This window comes from Piliocolobus tephrosceles, chromosome 12 (assembly GCF_002776525.5).
Source record: "Piliocolobus tephrosceles isolate RC106 chromosome 12, ASM277652v3, whole genome shotgun sequence".
Taxonomy (NCBI): Eukaryota; Metazoa; Chordata; class Mammalia; order Primates; family Cercopithecidae; genus Piliocolobus; species Piliocolobus tephrosceles.
This window is the reverse complement of record NC_045445.1, coordinates 3,190,108-3,207,913: the sequence shown is the minus strand read 5'-3', so window position 1 is coordinate 3,207,913 and position 17,806 is coordinate 3,190,108. Positions and strand designations below refer to the sequence as shown.

At 42.1% G+C, this 17,806-nt stretch overlaps 1 pseudogene; it reads right to left on the bottom strand.

Moving 5' to 3' along the window:
• Positions 1 to 930: 930 nt before the first annotated feature.
• LOC111536004 lies at positions 931 to 1,752 on the bottom strand (annotated as a pseudogene).
• Positions 1,753 to 17,806: the final 16,054 nt, after the last annotated feature.

Sequence of the window (17,806 nt, the reverse complement as noted above, 5' to 3'; positions counted from 1 at the left end):
GAATAGAAGGAGTAGCCACTGTTTTATTTTTGTCTTCCTGACAGCAGAGGTCTTTATTGTATTTGGTCCATAGTCAGTGTTTCACATTACTTCATGGTGTAGATTCCCCAAGTGGAGGTCCCTGTGCAGTACTTGGAGGGGCATGTGATAGGGGGAGATGAGCAGTACAGCTGGTCAGGCTTGGAAGGGGAAAAGGAGAGCTGGGGGCTCCTTAAAACCTATCAAGGGCCACAGTAAGGGATTGAGCATGGGCAGGGGGCTTATTCCCAACAACTCAGAACTCCATTGTATTGTATGGGCTTCAGTTTCCCTACCAGGCCCCTGGACAGGGTCACGATTGTTGGTTGGAAATCCAGTCACTCACGAGCCTAAAATATTTTAGGACTACGGCCTGGCCCTCTCACAGAGGACCCATTTCTCCCCCATTTCCTGGAAAAAAAAATTTCTTTCATGAAAACTTCCTGAAACTTCTGTGGGTACAGAAACCCACAAATTGATCAGCTAACAAAAGGGAAGGGGAGAGGAAACCAGAAACATTTTAGGGCCTGTTTCCCTCCCTACCCAGGTGTCTTCTCCCCCACACAGCTTGGCCCACAGCCTGGATGTCCCTGCCAGGGACTGCGACCCCACAATCATCTGGATATGGTCTTGACCCCTTTCCCCCACCCTGGTGGCTTAGTCCTATAAAGGAGCCAAGGCAGGAGGGAAAAACACTTGCTGCCTAATCCCATGCAGCTGCCCACAGACCCTCAGTTAGCAGCACTGAACAGGTTAAAAAAAACACATGAAAACACAGAAAATTCTAAAAACCCAGATAGAGCAATGATGTGGGGAGACAATGTGGTTGGGAGCCTTAGTAGCTCGCCTCCTTCTGCTAGGAGGGGGGACATTTGGGGGCCTCCCTTGGGCCTGGGAAGTAGCCACTGGGCCTCACAGGCAGTACTTGGGATCTTATATCTGTTGACCCAGGCCAAAGACCTGGCTGCTCTGGTTGGCACCCTGTGTGTAGCCCATCTGCAGGGACATGGAGTTGTCTCAATTGTCGGTTCCCAGCTTGTTGTCATAGATGTGCCTCCAGGTCCCAGGAGCTGTCATGCCCACCTGGCTGGCACACTTGTTTGTATCCATCTGGAGACTAACGGTCAGTTGATCCATGGGGGGCAGATATGGTTCTTGGGGTCAAAGAGATGCCCCTTCATGCTGTAAGCTGTCATGCTGGACTGGCTGGCACATTTATTTGTGCCTGTTTGGAGCCCAGTGATGTACTGGTCAGCCTTCATGGTGGTATCGTACAAGTTCTGCTCCTGCTTCTCTGAGTGTTTGATGCTAATGTCCACACCATTCTGTAGCCCCTTTGTCTTGGTCTTCCCCGCCAGGCCTAGAAGAGACACCTGCACATGTGTCATGTTCACACTCTCAAATAGATCATTGGCCTTAAACAGGTCCACAGGGTTCATGCCATAGCTAACCACGGTCTTGAGGAAGTTGGAGAGGTTTTCCAGCTGGTGCCAGTTCTGCATAGAGTGGTTGATTTTGGAGACTGAGCCTGTTGGAGCTTGCTCATGAGTGTGCATGAAATGATCCCTTCCTTCAGATCCTTCTGGAAGTTAGGGCCAATAGAGAAGCCCATGAGTCCCTTGATCCAACTGGGGAGCTCAGCCTCCTTCTGAGGGATGTATTTCGACAGAAGCTCATTCTTGACCTTGGCCAAGAGCTGTACAAGGGACCCTTGTTGAATTGTGTGGAGCTCATGGCTGGCAGGAGTGATTGGCAGGATGGGATGGGACAGCCAGGTAGACGTGGGGCTGGGATGCTCTGGGCTCTGCCACTGTTTAATTTGTACCGTTCTCTTAGCTGAAGCCTTGTTTGGGTTACAAAACATTAATGGTCTCACACAAAAATCAAAACTGCAGAATGTGCCCAAACATATTTTCTTAGAGTAGGCCAGATTTTTGTTCAATTGGTCAAGCTCTTGTGATAGAAGGAGCCCCATATTATAGCAATACCCACTGTGAAACATTAGCAGAGATACTGGCAAAACATAGTTTCAAGGAAGAGTGTTAACATGTGCTATAATTTGGCTATTTGACCCTCCAAGTCTCATGTTGAAATGTGATCCCCTATGATGGAGGTGGAGCCTAATGGGAGGTGTTTGTGTCATGGAAGGTGGATCCCCTATCAATGTCTTAGTACTGTCCTCCAGGTATTGAGTGAGTTCTTACTCTACTAGTCCCAGCAAGAACTGGATGTTAAAAACAGCCTGGCACTTCCTCCTTTTTCTTTTTCGTTTCTTTTCTTTCTTTTTTTTTTTTTTTTTGAGACAGAGTCTTGCTCTGTCACCCAGGCTAGAGTGCAGTGGCACGATCTTGGCTGACTGCAACCTCTGCCTCCCAGGTTCAAGCCATTCTCCTGCCTCAGCCTCCCAAGTAGGTGGGATTATAGGCGCCCACCACCATGCCTGGCTAATTTTTGTATTTTGTAGATATGGGATTTCACCATGTTGGACAGGCTGGTCTTGAACTCTTGAACTCAAATGGTTCACCTGCCTCAGCCTCCCAAAGTGCTGGGATTACAGGCATGAGCCACCATGCACTTTTTCTCTTCTTGCTTCCTCTCTCACCATGTGGTCTGCACACACTGGCTCCCTTTCTCCTCCCATCATGAGTGGAAGAATTCTAAGGCCCTCACCAGACACAGATGTTGGCACCATGCTTCTTGTACAGCCTGCAGAACTGTGAGCCAAATAAACCTCTTTTCTTTATAAATTACTCAGCCTGGGGTATTCCTTTATAGCAAGACAAATGGACAAGGACAACATGCTACTCCTTTTGAGGGAGGCCATGAAGCATAAGCAATGTTTTTTCTGTCTTCTTGGAATAGAACTAGATGTCAATTCATGTCCAATTTCTTCTTGGATATACATTTATGTATCTCTGATAATTTATGGTATTTTAATGCCTGTTTAATGAGCATCTAGAATGCAAACAGTCATGAATTTGATTAAAAAGACACAGTACCTGCCTTCTAGAAGCTTATAGTTCAGATCTTTACTGGATCCTTAACACCCTGGCCTGAACTACTCCTCCGAAGTGGGGTGAGGTGCCTTTTTCTGGACTTACCTAGCTCCTGGACATGTATATGCTACATTATTGTCATTGTCATGTTATATATCTCTACACTGAACTTTTTTTTTTTGAGATGGGGTCTTGCTCTGTTGCCCAGGCTGGAGTGCAGTGGCGTGATCTTGACTCACTGCAACCTCCGCCTCCCGGGTTCAAGTGATTCTCCTGCATCAGCCTCCTGAGTAGCACGCCACCATGCCCGACTAATTTTTGTATTTTTAGTAGAGACGAGGTTTCATCATGTTGGCCAGGCTGGTCTCAAAACTCCTGACCTCAAGTGATTTGCCCACCTTGTCCTCCCAAAATGCTGGAATTACAGGCATGAGCCACTGCATCCAGCCTCTACACTGAACTTTCTAAAGGCAGAAATTGTACCTTGTTTACTCTCAGATACTTGGCAACTATTTTAGAGGCTACCATGGAGACTAGCCAGCCAATATATAGGCATCAAATGAATGATCGAGTGCCCTTGTGAAGAAAGCAGGACAGACATTTTTATTTTCATTTTGCAGATGGGGAAACTGGGCTGCAGAGAGAGATTGACTTGTTCAAGGTCATAGAGAAAATTAGTAGCAGAATCAAAATTTGAACCAAGAACTTGACTCCTAGCCAAGCTTCTTCCAGAAAGAGTTGAAGTTTTAGAGGGGGAAAAACATAAACAACCCAAGAGAATGTTAGTTGTGTACATGGCGTGGGAAAAAGTGGTAACTTTCCCAATCTCAGTGGTTACAATGGAAAACTTTAGGGAAATTTTCAAGCGTCTTTGCACTGTATACTGGGACATTTTTTCATCATCAGATACCTACACTGTCATAATTTATTTCGCTCATGACTTATTTTGCCCAGACTTCCTGCCATCTCTGCTTTCCCTTCAGTTCATCCAAGAAATATTAGAGTTTTTCAAAGGGACTCACCTGGAAAAGTGCGGGAAACAGAAGAATGAAGAAAAAACGACAAGAAATCATAATGCAAAATGCCAAGAACCTGCACAGCCCAGAAGCCCTATGCTCAGAAGACTGGTATCGAGCCCTAAGACTTTGTACTTAGAATTTACATTGTACTTACATTACTATGGCTATGTAAATATTACTCACAGCTATGCCACATAATATATAATGATTACCTTTCCTTTCTTATAGCACCTTGGGTTTTTCCTGGAAGTAATAGCCATCATGATTTCATTTGGTTCATTTCATGTCTACCTATCTGATATGATTTGACTCTGTGTCCCCACCCAAATCTCATGTTGAATTGTAATTCCCCATGTTGTCAGCTTCCATGCGGTGTTGGGCCTGTGGGTGCACAGAAGGCAAGAACTGAGGGTTGGGAGCCTCTACCTACATTTCAGAGGATGTATGGAAACACCTGGATGTCTAAGCCGAAGTCTCCTGCAGAAGCAGAGCCCTTATGGAGAACCTCTACTAGGGCAGTGTGGAGGGGAAAATGTGGGACTGGAGCCTCCACACTGAATCCCCACTGGGCCACTGCTTAGGGGAGCTGTGAGAACAGAGCCACTGTCCTTCAAACCCCAGAACTGTAGATCCACTGACTGCTCGCACCATGCACATGTAAAAGCCTTAGGCACTGAACACCAGCTCGTGAGAGCAGCCATGGGAGCTGAGCTCTGCAGAGCCGCAATGGTGGAGCTGCCCAAGGCCTTGGGAGCCCATTCTTTGCATCAGAGTGGCCTGGATGTGAGAAATGGAGTCAAAACAGATTATTTTGGAGCTTTAAGATTTAATGACTGCCCTTCTGGGGTTTGGACTTGCATGGGACCTGTATTCCCTTTGTTTTGACCAATTTCTCCCTTTGGAAATAGGAGCATTTACCCAATGCTTGTACCCCCATTGTATCTTGAAAGTAACTAACTTGTTTTTTATTTTACAGGCTCATAGACAGAAGGGACTTGCCTTGTCTCAAGAGAGACTTTGGACTTGGACTTTTGAGTTAATGGTTGAATGAGTTAAGACTTTGGGGCACTGTTGGGAATGCATGATTGTGTTTTGAAATGTGAGAAGGACAAGAGATTTGGGAAAGACCACGGGAAGAATTACAGGGTTTGGCTCTGTGTTTCCACCCAAATCTCAATTTGAACTGTAATTCCCAATGTTAGAGGAGGAACCTGGTTGGAGGTGATTGGATCATGGGGATGGATTTGTCCTTTGCTGGTCTTGTGATAGTGAGTGAGTTCTCACAAGATCTCATTTTTTAAAAATGTGTAGCACTTTCCCCTTCACTTTCTCTCTCCTGCTCCAATGATGGTAAGACATGCTTACTTCCCCTCTACCTTCCACCATGACTGTAAGTTTCCTGAGGCCTCCTAGCCATGCTTCCTGTACAGCCTGCAGAACTGTGGGTCAATTAAACCTCTTTTCTTTGTAAATTACCCAGACTCAGGTAATTTTTTATAGCAGTGTGAGAACTGACCAATATACTTCACTAATTATTCCCCCCAATTTCTTCCAGAACTGTAAATTTATGTTGTGTATTGACATGGTATTGACATGTATTTCTTTGAGTTTTATTATCTGTATTGGCATGGTTCTTTTTTTTTTTTTTTTTTTTGAGACGGAGTCTCGCTCTGTCACCCAGGCTGGAGTGCAGTGACGCGATCTCGGCTCACTGCAAGCTCCGCCTCCCGGATTTACACCATTCTCCTGCCTCAGCCTCCCGTGTAGCTGGGACTACAGGCGCCGCCACCTCGCCCGGCTAATTTTTTGTATTTTTTAGTAGAGACGGGGTTTCACCGTGTAGGCCAGGATGGGCTCGATCTCCTGACCTCGTGATCCACCCGTCTCGGCCTCCCAAAGTGCTGGGATTACAGGCTTGAGCCACCGCGCCCGGCCGGCATGGTTCTTTTTTAGCTTTATGCTATTGGAGTTTTCCATAGGTTCTTGAATCTGTAGGTTTATGTCTTCTGCCACTTTTGAGTTTTCACCCAATATTTCTTTGGGTATGCTTTTAGCCCCACTCTTTCTCTTCTGAAATTCTTGTGATACAAATATCAGGTCTTTAGTTGTTGTCCCTAAGGCTCTGTTAATTTTTTTTTTCAGCCTATTTTCTCTCTGCTGTTTAGACTGAAGAAATTCAATTGATCTGTCCCCAAGTTCACTGATTCTATATTCTGTTATGTCCACTCTTCTATGAAGCCTGTCCAGCAAGGTTTTTATTTGTTATTTTATTTTTAATTTCTATAGTTTTCCTTTGGTCATTTTGTATAACTTCTACTTCTTTGCTGAGCTTTTCTACTTTTTCATTTGTTTCATGAGAATCTGTAATTACTTATTGGACTATTTTTCTGATGTTGCTTATTGTGTTAGTATGCCCTTGTCAGTTCTGCTGGATCACCTGGTATTTTTGGTAGAGGAAAGGATTCTCTGGCCTGAAGTGACAGAGACCATTTCCTGAGCTGAGCTGGATCACTTGTTGTGGCAGGGATACCCTTGGCTTTTGCTCTGGGACTCCTAGAGTCTCTAGGGAGAGGGTGAGTCTCATGCACAATGGTGAAGAAGAACATTTCTCTTGGCTGCAAATTGTCAAAGGAGTTTCAGATTAATCCCATCTGGTGATGCTGCTAACCTCCCTAGTGTTGTTGATTGAGCTCCCATTTAATCCTAGGGAGGAATAGGCTGCCTTCTGTTGTTAGATTGGGGGTTGGGAAACATCATGTCTAGATGACTTTTTCATTATATTATATGTCATTATCCTTATATTGACATATTACTATATTACATTAATTATGTTAATATAATCTTCCCTTAATTACATTAGATTTTGTATATTAATGCAGTCACTTCAGACTGTGGGTAACTCTATCATCCCTTTCTTCCAGGGACAAAAACCTGAATGAGAGGTCCTGTACTTAGGGAGGTGAATGAACTGAAATTGATCACACAGTGTCTCCTCCAAGAAGCTGGGGCTTGTTAAAACTATTCATGAAAAATAATTCCATGAGTGTTTACACTTAAGGTAAGCTCTATTTCTTCAGAAGGCCTCAGGAGAAGAAAGGAAAGTAGGATGTTAAGAGACAGCAGTAAAATAAGATAAGAAAATTATCTGGTGGATGAGGGCACATTTTGAAAAGAGCTTTTCACATAAGATGTGCATGACTCTGGTTAAGCCAAGCTCCTTCCTGTATGCATTCATCAGTTTGAGGTTGTGATTTTCTGCATGCAAACACCCAGCACAACTTGGAGCATGTATAAATCTGCCTCATCCCCCTAACCCTGTTAAAGCTTAAGTCTGAGTATTATACTTGTTGAGCTAAGCAGAGTTGAAACAAGAACAGGATACCCAGAAGAGCAAGTCTATTCAAGGAAGTCCCTCTCTTCCCCTTCCCTCCCATCCCCTTCCCATTCTTTTTTCTTTCTTTTCCTTTCTCTTTTCTTTTCTTTCTTTTTTTCACTCATTCGTTCTTTCTCTCTTTCTCTCTTCTTTCTTTCACAGGGTCTTGCTCTACCACCCAGGCTGGAGTGCAGTGGCATGTTCATGGCTCACTGCAGCCTCGACCTCCTGACTTCAAGTGATCCTCCCACCTCAGTATCCCAAGTAGCTCGCACTACAGGCACGCACTACCATGCCCAACTAATTTATTTTTTGTGGAGATGGGGTATTGCTATGTTGTCAAGGCTGGTCTTGAACTCCTTGGCTCAAGCAATCCTCCTGCCTCAGCCTCCCAAAGTACTGGGATTATAGGCGTGAGCCATCATGTACAGCCCTTCACTGAAGTCTTCATAGTCTGAAGGCAGTGGTTTGAGACTGGAGATCAGAAAACTGAGGAAAGCTACATGGACACTAGAAAAAGTACATGGAATAAAGAATTTTCTTGGTAGCAAGCCAAGAAGTTAATGGTTTTCAAAATGCTTAGAAGATTTGTAGGTGGGAACTGGATGACTGACATCTCCACAGACACTTAAATATGGCCATGATATATCAGCATAAATTTTTACCATGAATAGATTGTAGGTAAGACATGCAACAACTAGATAAAGCTCAAAGGTGGAAGAAAACAGGATGTACCACTGAATGGGTTGGCAGTGGAGAAAGGCTTTGGAAGACACACCCTATCCTTGCCATGTGACTCACCAGAACTGACACGAGAAGATGAGGAGGGTGCCAGGTCAGTTTGGTAAAGTTTTTAGGGGTGCTGAAGAAATGCCCCTTTTTTTCCAACCAGCCTGGCCTCTTCATAAGACTCCCCACTCCTCCCCTTGTCCCCTCCTCTTCCCTATACTTGGCCCCTCCTCCTACTCTCCACTACCCTATGACAATGTCCTGATGGGATTTTGTGATGTCTAAGCCCCTCCCAACAGGCCTACCATTGGCTGGGTAGTGGCTTGCTGGCCAATCAAAGCTTAGGGGTGTGGCTCATCATTGTCCTGGAAGGGTTATATATAGGGAGGCCAGGTGACCTGGAGAAGACAGTTGAGAGAGGCTGATGTGGTGAAGATGGGCAGCAAAGCACAAGCCTCCAACCCAGTTGTTGAGGGGCAACTACCCACAACACCAAAGAGGTGAGGAAGAGAAAGGCCCCCTCTCAACCAAAGTTCAGAAGCCCTCTGAAGGTGAGTGGTGCACCCAGGCTCCTCCTTGACTTCCCCTTGACTCTTCCCTGTCTTCCCCTTTACTCCTCCCTCCCAAGACACCTTACCCTGTCCTCGCCTGGCACAACCCCCACCTCAGCCTGCACCCTTCTCATGAAGTCCCTGTTCCCACCCCTCCCCCATCCTCTTCCGCCAAACCAGTGCCCTTCTGTGATCTCCCTGTTGTCCTTCCAGATTCGCAAGAAAACCCGGAAGGGAAAAGAGACTCTTTGAGGGAGTTCCAGGAAAAAAGCCACTCCCCAAAGACCGCCGCTTCAAGAAAACCTAAGGAAGGGAGAGGGCCAACACTATCCAGCCACTCTGACCAGCTGAACAAGGAACTCAATCAAAAGGAGCCACAGCAGGACCAAGAAAGCGAGGAGACTTCCACCATCTCCAGTGTCTCCCTGGACAGCCAGTAATTTCAGGGCAAGTTCAGAGGCCTAGATCTATCTGAGAGGTCTCCAGAGGTCTAACCCTAGAGAAATAGCCAAAAGGGTCTATGGTACATTTTACACACCACAGGGCACCCCCCCATGGTGATGAAAATAAAATGAACCTGTTGTAAAATGATTTGAGTGCCCGCATGTTCTAGGATGGTGGGGAGGGAAGAGGTGGTGTGTGAGAAGGGAGGGAGGTGGGTTTTGCGGGATTGGGGTCAGACTGACCGGTCCAGAATTAATCAGACAAGGAGGATAAGGACTGTGTCAGGACTGAGCACTGGAGACAAATTTCCACTTAAGAGGCTGGCTCTGCTTCTTGTGAGGTTTCTTTCACAAGGACAAAGGTCAGCTCAGCACTCCTGGGCTACATGCTTTAACCCTGAGGGACTGGGACCAGGCTTGCAACTTTGTTCTCTGGCCCCTTGAGGTTAAGCACCCGCTGTGATGGAGGGGCCAGAGTGTTTGTGTTGTGTCCATGGCAACAACACTGTGATGGGGGCTGCTGGCAGAAGTGCTCCAGCAGGAGCAGAGGCCCCCGTGTGTGAGCACATGCAGAGTGGCAGGGGACCCCATGTACGTGTGTAGGCGGGACAGTGTGGGAGGCTGCAGGTGAGTGCATGGTGGTGAGGCAAGGCTGCAGGTGCAAGGTGGTGGGGGTCCATCTGCAAAAGTTCTCTGACAGTTGGGCAGGGTCTGCCAGCAAAAGAGCTATGGCAGTGACTGCTGGGAAGCTGAGGCTGAGCTGCAAACGGGTGTGGCCAGGCAGGGACCTTGGTAGATGTCAGCAGACAGGGGGGCACTCAGATCATACTGGCCCCATCCCACAGCTAAGACAGCCTTGCTCTGTCCAGGTCCAGCAGCTAACAAAGGCTAGAGCCAACTAGAGGAGTATGGAGAATCTTGAGAAGTGGGCATCCATGGCCATGTTCCACTGCAGCCGTTCCTGCGCCAAACCCTCCGGGCTCCATGCAGGCTGCAGTTGTGTCTCTGCCAATTCTCCAGGAAGTTCTCCCTGCCAGTTCAGATGACCATGGTGGTTGTGGGGTCTCCCACAGCTAGAATATCAGGGGTTTGTGGCAAAAGTGGGCTACTCCATGCCCATTTCACTCACCCCTTCCCTAAGAGGTGCTCAGGGGCAGGAACTAAATACCGCTTCTTGGCGACCCTGTGCAGGGTTCCCAGCTTCCTTCTCTTTCAGCTGGGGGTCTGCCTCTTCCCTCTGTTTACTCTCAATGCCTTCTTTCTGAAGATCTGTTTGGAGTGTGCTGGTCTATTTGATGATGTCTGGTCTCTCTCAGTGAGAGAAACTCTTCCTGGCTGTATCTATTGGCCATCATGGCTCTCCCCCTCTCCCTTCATATTTTGAATGTCCAAGATATTATTCTTCGTTTCTAAATGCTCCTTTTAATGCCCTCCTTGTCCTAATTTATACATGAATATTATCTTGTGTCTTTGATGACATTATTTGTAGATTTCTTTGAAGTTTTATTTTGTTCCCTGCTGTGTCTCTATTTCATTCAATTTTCCTTTTTTTTGTTGGTTACTATGTTTGCTTTTGGTCTTGTTTTTCATGTAAGCAACTTTCCTTACATATCTCATAATTCTTGGCCCACTGTCCAAGAAATTGCAGTGGAATTGGTGGATCATATAGTTACTCTTATTTTTAGTATTCTGAGGAGCCTCCAAACTGTTCTCCATAGTGATTGTACTAACTTACATTCCCACCAACAGTGTATGAGGGTGTTTTTTTCTCTACATCTGCACCAGCATTTGTTGTTGCCTGTCTTCTGGATAAGCCATTTTAGCTGGGGTGAGAAGATATCTCATTATAGTTCTGATGTGTATTTCTCTGATGATCAACGACGTTGAACACCTTTTCATGTGCCTGTTTGCCATTTGTGTATCTTCTTTTGAGAAATGTTTATTAAAATATTTTGCCCATTTTTTGTTGGATTATGAGATTATTTTCCTATAGAGTTGTTTGAGCTCCTTATCTATTCTGTTTATTAATCCCTCATCCTCAGAGGGGTAGTTTGCAAATATTTTCTCCCATTCTGCAGATTGTATCTTCACTTTGTTGATTGTTTCCCTTGCTGTGTAAAATCCTTTTAACTCAATGTGATCTCATCGGTCCATTTTTGCTTTGGTTGCCTGTGCTTGTGGGGTATTACTAGACATTTAACTTTCAAACTTTTGTTCTTACATTTCTGTTCCAGACCTGTAGTTCTATAAAATCTTTGGTTAATAGTAATAAAAATATCTGGCTTCCTGTATAAAGTGATTATAATGGATTGGCTTGACCAAAGTTTAAAATATCCCATCATAGGGGTTTCTGATGTTTACAAAAACCCTGCAAGGCAGTATAGTGCAATGAGAAGAGTACTAGGTTGTGAGTCAGTAGACATGTAGCTTAGTTTTAGCCAAAAATCCCTGTGTCACCTGGGGCATGTCCCACGCCCTCTTTGCTTCTGAAGTCCCTTCTGTAAAAGGAGTTGAAAGTAGATGCTTACCAAGATATCTCAGTGCTCAGAGACATTCAGAATTCTATTAATAGAAATACTTTTATATGTGTTAGGTTACTGGGCTATTTGGTATTCGATAGTCTGGGACTAAAATGTAAAACCAAAGGTACACTGTAAGTAAATCTGGCCCCTTTTAAAGTTAAGTTATATTTAAAACTTGGTCAGACAATAACTTAAACTGAAGAATTTAGTGGTTGTGAAAAGTAATTTTTAAAGTAGAAAAGTGTCACGTTTTACTATCCTCTGGCACAATCAGAAAAATGATACCTAGAAGTGGAAATTGATTTGTTTAAAATTGAGATAAATACAAAATTGCCATAGCCATAGAGAGACCCAGCATCCAAATAATAAATCCAGTACTTCAGAATATACCAATTAGACTGTATTCAGAGCTCTGCACTCTCTAGTTATAGAAATAAAATAATCTCCACATTCACCTGTAGATATATCAATACATGTGTTAAAATTGATGTGGCTATGTAATTGAAAAGTCTGAAGTCTTTTTGGTCTTTAATCTTATTTTTGTGTTCATTTACAGACACTCTCAAAGTCAGATTTTAATTCTGTTCTGTTTCTTCTATTTCAACTAGTTTACTAGCTGCAAAGAAGCGTCTTCAGAGGAAGGATAATGTAATTCTTACATATTGCTAAAATGAAGAATTCAACATTACTTTAGAACTTCTGTGTATGATTGATTCTGAGGAAAATATTAGGAGTCAAGTGAAGGTGATATTTTTCAAGAGAGTGATTATGACAAATTTAACACAGTATTAAAATATCAGAGAAAAGGGAACATTCTGTCTTTTTTAAGGAGTAGATCCTAAATTCATTTCACAACAAAGAAATGCGTGACTTGATCAGAAATGTTAATATGAAAAGTAGTAGAATTTACTAAATGATGATTGTTTTCTCCAGTCTTCATAGTCAGACTCTAAATTATCCATGTGGATAACTTCTGTATTCAATCAACTTATTCAGCAAAAATCATTTCTAAAGGGTTTGTGTTGGACTATTTTATCTTCAGATTCTATAAATATCATAGTGCCTAACACAGGTATGGTCAACTAGGTAGTTACTTTGAATCCAGATAAAAGGAGAGTTCAATCCTTAAAATGTGAAAATAAACTGTAAGATGGGCATAGTAATATCACTGTTATTTCTGGGTGAGTCAGTATCATTTTCTTACTATATCATGCTCATCATATGTAAAAGTGTCTCTCCTATATCTAATCTGAGGTCTCCCAGGCTGTATTTCTGGTTTATTAGCAGGCATGAGACAACAGTGTTTTTTGTCCATAATAATGTCTGAATGATTCCACATGAAAATATAACCCAATATGGTGTTTTTAAGTGAAGTAGGATTTTAGAAATCTGACCTAATGTCTTATTTTACAGATTTGGAAATTTGAAGTCCAAAGAAATTTAGAGACCAGAGTGAGTTTCCATAGTAATTAGTAACTAATCTGTGACTCCTCCCTCCCAAGCTAGGATCTCTTCTACCACATGTCAAAAATAAGAACTTTTCAGATAAAATTACAAATATCTCTAAGTTTTTCTTAACAATTTCTTTTCAATTCTACTCTCTTTTCTATCAAAAACTATGCTGGACTGCATCTTTTCCACAAAAACTTTGTAGATAGTTAGCTCATAGAGGCTTGTACCATGAAGTAAATCCAGTGCCTAATGGAAATGATTGGCTATAGAAGGTACTTAGTTGTGTTTTTTTGTTGTTTTGTTTTGTTTTTTGAGACGGGGTCTCGCTCTGTTGCCAGGGTGGAGTGCAGTGGCGCCATCTCAGCTCACTGCAACCTCCGCCTCCCAGGTTCAAGTGATTCTCCTGCCTCAGCCTCCTGAGTAGCTGGGACTACAGGCTTGTGCCACCATGCCCAGCTAATTTTTGTATTTTTAGTAGAGACGAGGTTTCACCATGTTGGCCGGTATGATGTCAATCTCTTGATCTCGTGATCCGCCCACCTCGGCATCCCAAAGTGCTGGGATTACAGGTGTGAGCCACCGCACCCGGACAATTTTCTTTTTTATATTGTTTTTTCATATAGCAAACAAACAGGTAATTGTCATTATTTTCAAATAAGGCATGACAGCTGGGAAAAATCACCTGCTTTTTAATTTGAAAAGTAATTTTTTTAGTCATTTTCAGTTAACAATTTGGCAATGTGTATTAAGGAACATAAGACTTTTCTTGACTTAATTCCATTTTTTGACTCTAAGGAAATAGTATTATGCATACCATTTCTTTGACGCTATTCTAAAGCAATAGTTTTATGCACAAAGATGTTTAAAACATCATCCTTAATTATAAAAAAAAACGTAGGGAGCGAATATGCAAAGTTTACCTACTTCCGTCCACATGGCTGGACAAACAGCACCTACTGCCTGTGATTCAGCAGTAATTTGATGTATTTAGGGCCTTTTGAGCATTCATTTCCATTCTCATCTCCTGTGGAACAACTCAAAAAGGACCCTTGCCCCTTTGTTCATTTCAAAATAGATTGATTTGCATTTGAGAGAAGATGCAGAAACAACTTAAATGTATAATAGTAGAGCTATTTTAACATAAATTATTGAATCTCCATATAACTTGTTATTATGCAGCCATTAAAATCAGGTTGTATAATTTTATTTATTAACACGAAGAACTTTATTATAATGGTAACTTCTAAAATCAGAAGATAAAATTGTACGTACGATATGGTCTCAATCATGTAAAACAAACATCAATAAAAGGGAACATGCCAAGATAGTATTGATGATTACCTCTGCTTAATGAGACTTTTTGGAAACTTGTTTTTCAAACTTTTTATTTTTCTACAATAAGTATGTATTGCTTTTATAATCATAAAAAGAGACAAGATGATGTATGTTCAGTTGTTCCAAAATGATTAAAATAAAGTACTTGAAAAATAATAGTGAAAAAGACTTTGTTTTCTTTCTCATGCATTATTTATAAGGAAAGTAATTCCTATCAGTCTCTGTTTTCAAAAATCACAATGCGTACTCTTCACACAGTTGCCAATACAATGCTGGCGTAATATTGGTAAAAAGCACAAATGATAATTCCAGAGACCTCTCTGTTGATTAACTGATCCTTCGAAATTGCTAAGTTCTAATGAAAGGGTCACTTACTCTCCAACAAAAACAACATTTTGTCTATGTCCTCTAATTTCACACAATGAGAGTGTAATTTAAATACACATGGTTTTGACATTTTCAATCTAGTTTGAAGAAGTATTATGTAAATATTTTGAATATTCAATTTAAATTTCAACATAATGGAGTAGCACCTATTTAACAACCATACTGTTCCACATGGGGACAAAGACAACTTTCACAAGTTTTAATTGGTAGGTACCATTTTGTACAGAAAGGTTACCTTCATTTGAATAGTCTTTGTATTTATGTGGTACTGGCTGCCTTAATAACTCACGAATCAGCAGATGGATCATCTGTTCCCATTTGATAGATACTTCTCCCAGATGCAGATTAAGATTAATCTATTTTGAAATGAACAAAAGGGCAAGGGTGCTTTTCGAGTTGTTCCACAGGAGATGAGAATGGAAATGAATGCTCAAAAGGCTCTTTATATATCATGTTGCTGCTGAATCTTAGGCAGTAGCTGCTGTCTGTCCAACCATGTGGATGGAGGTAGGTAATTCAACCTTGCATATTTTCTCCCTAAATTCTTTTTGTGATTAAGAAGATGCATTTCCAAAATGGTAGGTTGGCAGTGTCTGGGTAGCAATAACTGGCAGAGAAATAGTACACACATCCTACTTCCTGCACCTCATTCTACCTCATTCTTATAGAAGGCACCAACTAATCATCAGGCTTGATCTAGCCCTGTTCTGGCCCTTCCATTCTGTAAGTTGTCGTTTTAGCATCTCTTTCCCCTCAGCTACCCAGTCTTTATCTTCATGCATCATCTCCTCCCTCTGTGTTCTATTCCAACCTTGTAACTGCTCATATAATATCTTTCTTTCTCATTTCGCAGGATGAGACCCTTCCAGGTCTCTGATTTGCTTCTGCTTTCATTCCTTGGAAACTGGTATTGATTTACCTATGGCCCTGACCTCTAGCCCCTTCCCCCTCACCCGACACACGGCTCTTGTGTAGAGGCTCCCTACAGAGCTTTAGGCAGAGCTGGCTTCAAACATCTGCTGAAATTAGCCCTTCACATTTTACCATTGACCAGAGCTAAGACTAGTTCAAATAAACAAATAATTAGAGTTAAAAGAGATATGTGGATGTTCAACAACAAACCAATATGCAACGTTATCCAGAGGGGCCGTCTAAATTAAAGCTTATTTTACCACATCAGTAGGGAAGTATATAATTTGAAAAATTCAGAGGGAATCATTTTCTACTCTCGTGCCTGACGCTAAACATTATCCAGTCCCCCAGTCCAACGTTGCATATTAACCCGTTTTCAAGTATTGGGTGTGAATAAATACTGCTTTCAGGTAAGTGAAGGACACAAAACTCCGTTTCCTGTAAGGCAAAGCTGATTGCACACCCTTCAATGTAAAGTCAGGAGGTTTTAGGAAATCGGGCTCGAACATTTTGTTAAGTCTTGCACATTTTTGTTAAGGCGCTGTTTTTAGGGTCCTATTGCTTGCATGCACAGGACAGCTTATAGCTTTTGAGATGCATGTTAAAATCGGATATTCTCTCTCTGGTAGATCATTAAGTGATTTATTACTGGAGGGGTTCAGAAATACTGAAACAGTATCACCGAGAGTTTCCACCCCTCACAATGTAGATGTGGGGCTTGAGGAGTCAGCAAATGACTCAGCAGACAGTGAATATTAGCAAGCTCATCAACTATTTTCTCCTAGCCCCAAAAGCCAAGAAGCTAATCCCTTGTTTCCCAGGCATGGTGGGCCTTACTCTCTGGTTCTTAGTGATTGAGATAACTAAAATTTGTTTGTATTTTCCAGCCAGAAGTCATTCCACTTAATGCTTTCAATATGGAAACACTCTGGTTAAGGCACTGAGCAAAATTTAAAATAATTGTTGAGTCTTCAAAATTAAAGTATAAACAAAAAAGCAATTTTAAGAATTTTTAAATCCTTCTTCCTGGTTCTGAAGGCTTTCCCTGAGGCTGACATTAGGCAGGGCTTGGTCATTTTCCTTCAGGGAAGAACCACTAAGTCAAGCTCCCCAGGAGATTTTTTTGTTTGTTTTGGCTTGAATAGTCATGAGTTTCCTCCACGGTCAAACATTACAGATTCTTAATTTTAAAATTATAAAGTAATGGTAAATCAGGCTAAGAAAGGATGAAGTTTCACATTTTGGAGCTAGCAAGGTGACCTTTGCTAAGTAATGTATGTGAATAAGTTGAAGGAGGTAAGGCAGACAAGAAACAGGTGAACCATGGAGACCTGGTTCTCAGGTAAATTTACCTCATCCATTTCAGGTAAGTAGCATCCTGTTTGCATATCATTCACATGTCTTCTTTGGCACAGACTTCTGGTAAGTGTTTTCCCATCTTCATATATGTTGGTAAATGAAATAATGAAAGTATTTCATTGGAATGGAAATAATAAAAATGCCTGTCTTTTGAAATACTCTTTAAACTTAACTTCTGAATGTTTCAGAATAACTCTTAGCCTCTTCTAGGATTTCTGAGACTTGACTACATTTTTGAACAACTGATTATAGGTTTTCCAGAATTTTAGGGAGTTAATATGTACATCAATTGCCTAGAGTATATTTGCAGATTATACTGCAGCATTATCAAGCAATCAATCCACATTTACTGATATTTTCACAGCATGCCCAACAGTAGGACAGCACTGAAAAATAGCAGGCCTTATCCCCATTACTTGCAAAACGAAATTACAATCTGGCTGGAGAAGTAAGTCTTAGAGAATGTTTATAACCATGAATAGCTAATTCAATACAAAAAAAGATATACAACACAGGATTGATATTAAAGGTAGCCAGAGAAGGGCAAAAATCAGGGCTAGGCAAAATGAGTCAGGGTTTAATTGAGGAGGTGAAGCTTGAGTGGGATTTAAATGAAGCTGAGATATAGACACAGAAAGAACACAGTTATATCAATAATCTGAAAACAATGATGCTCCCTTCTTTTTACAAAAGCTTCTTTCTATGATCGC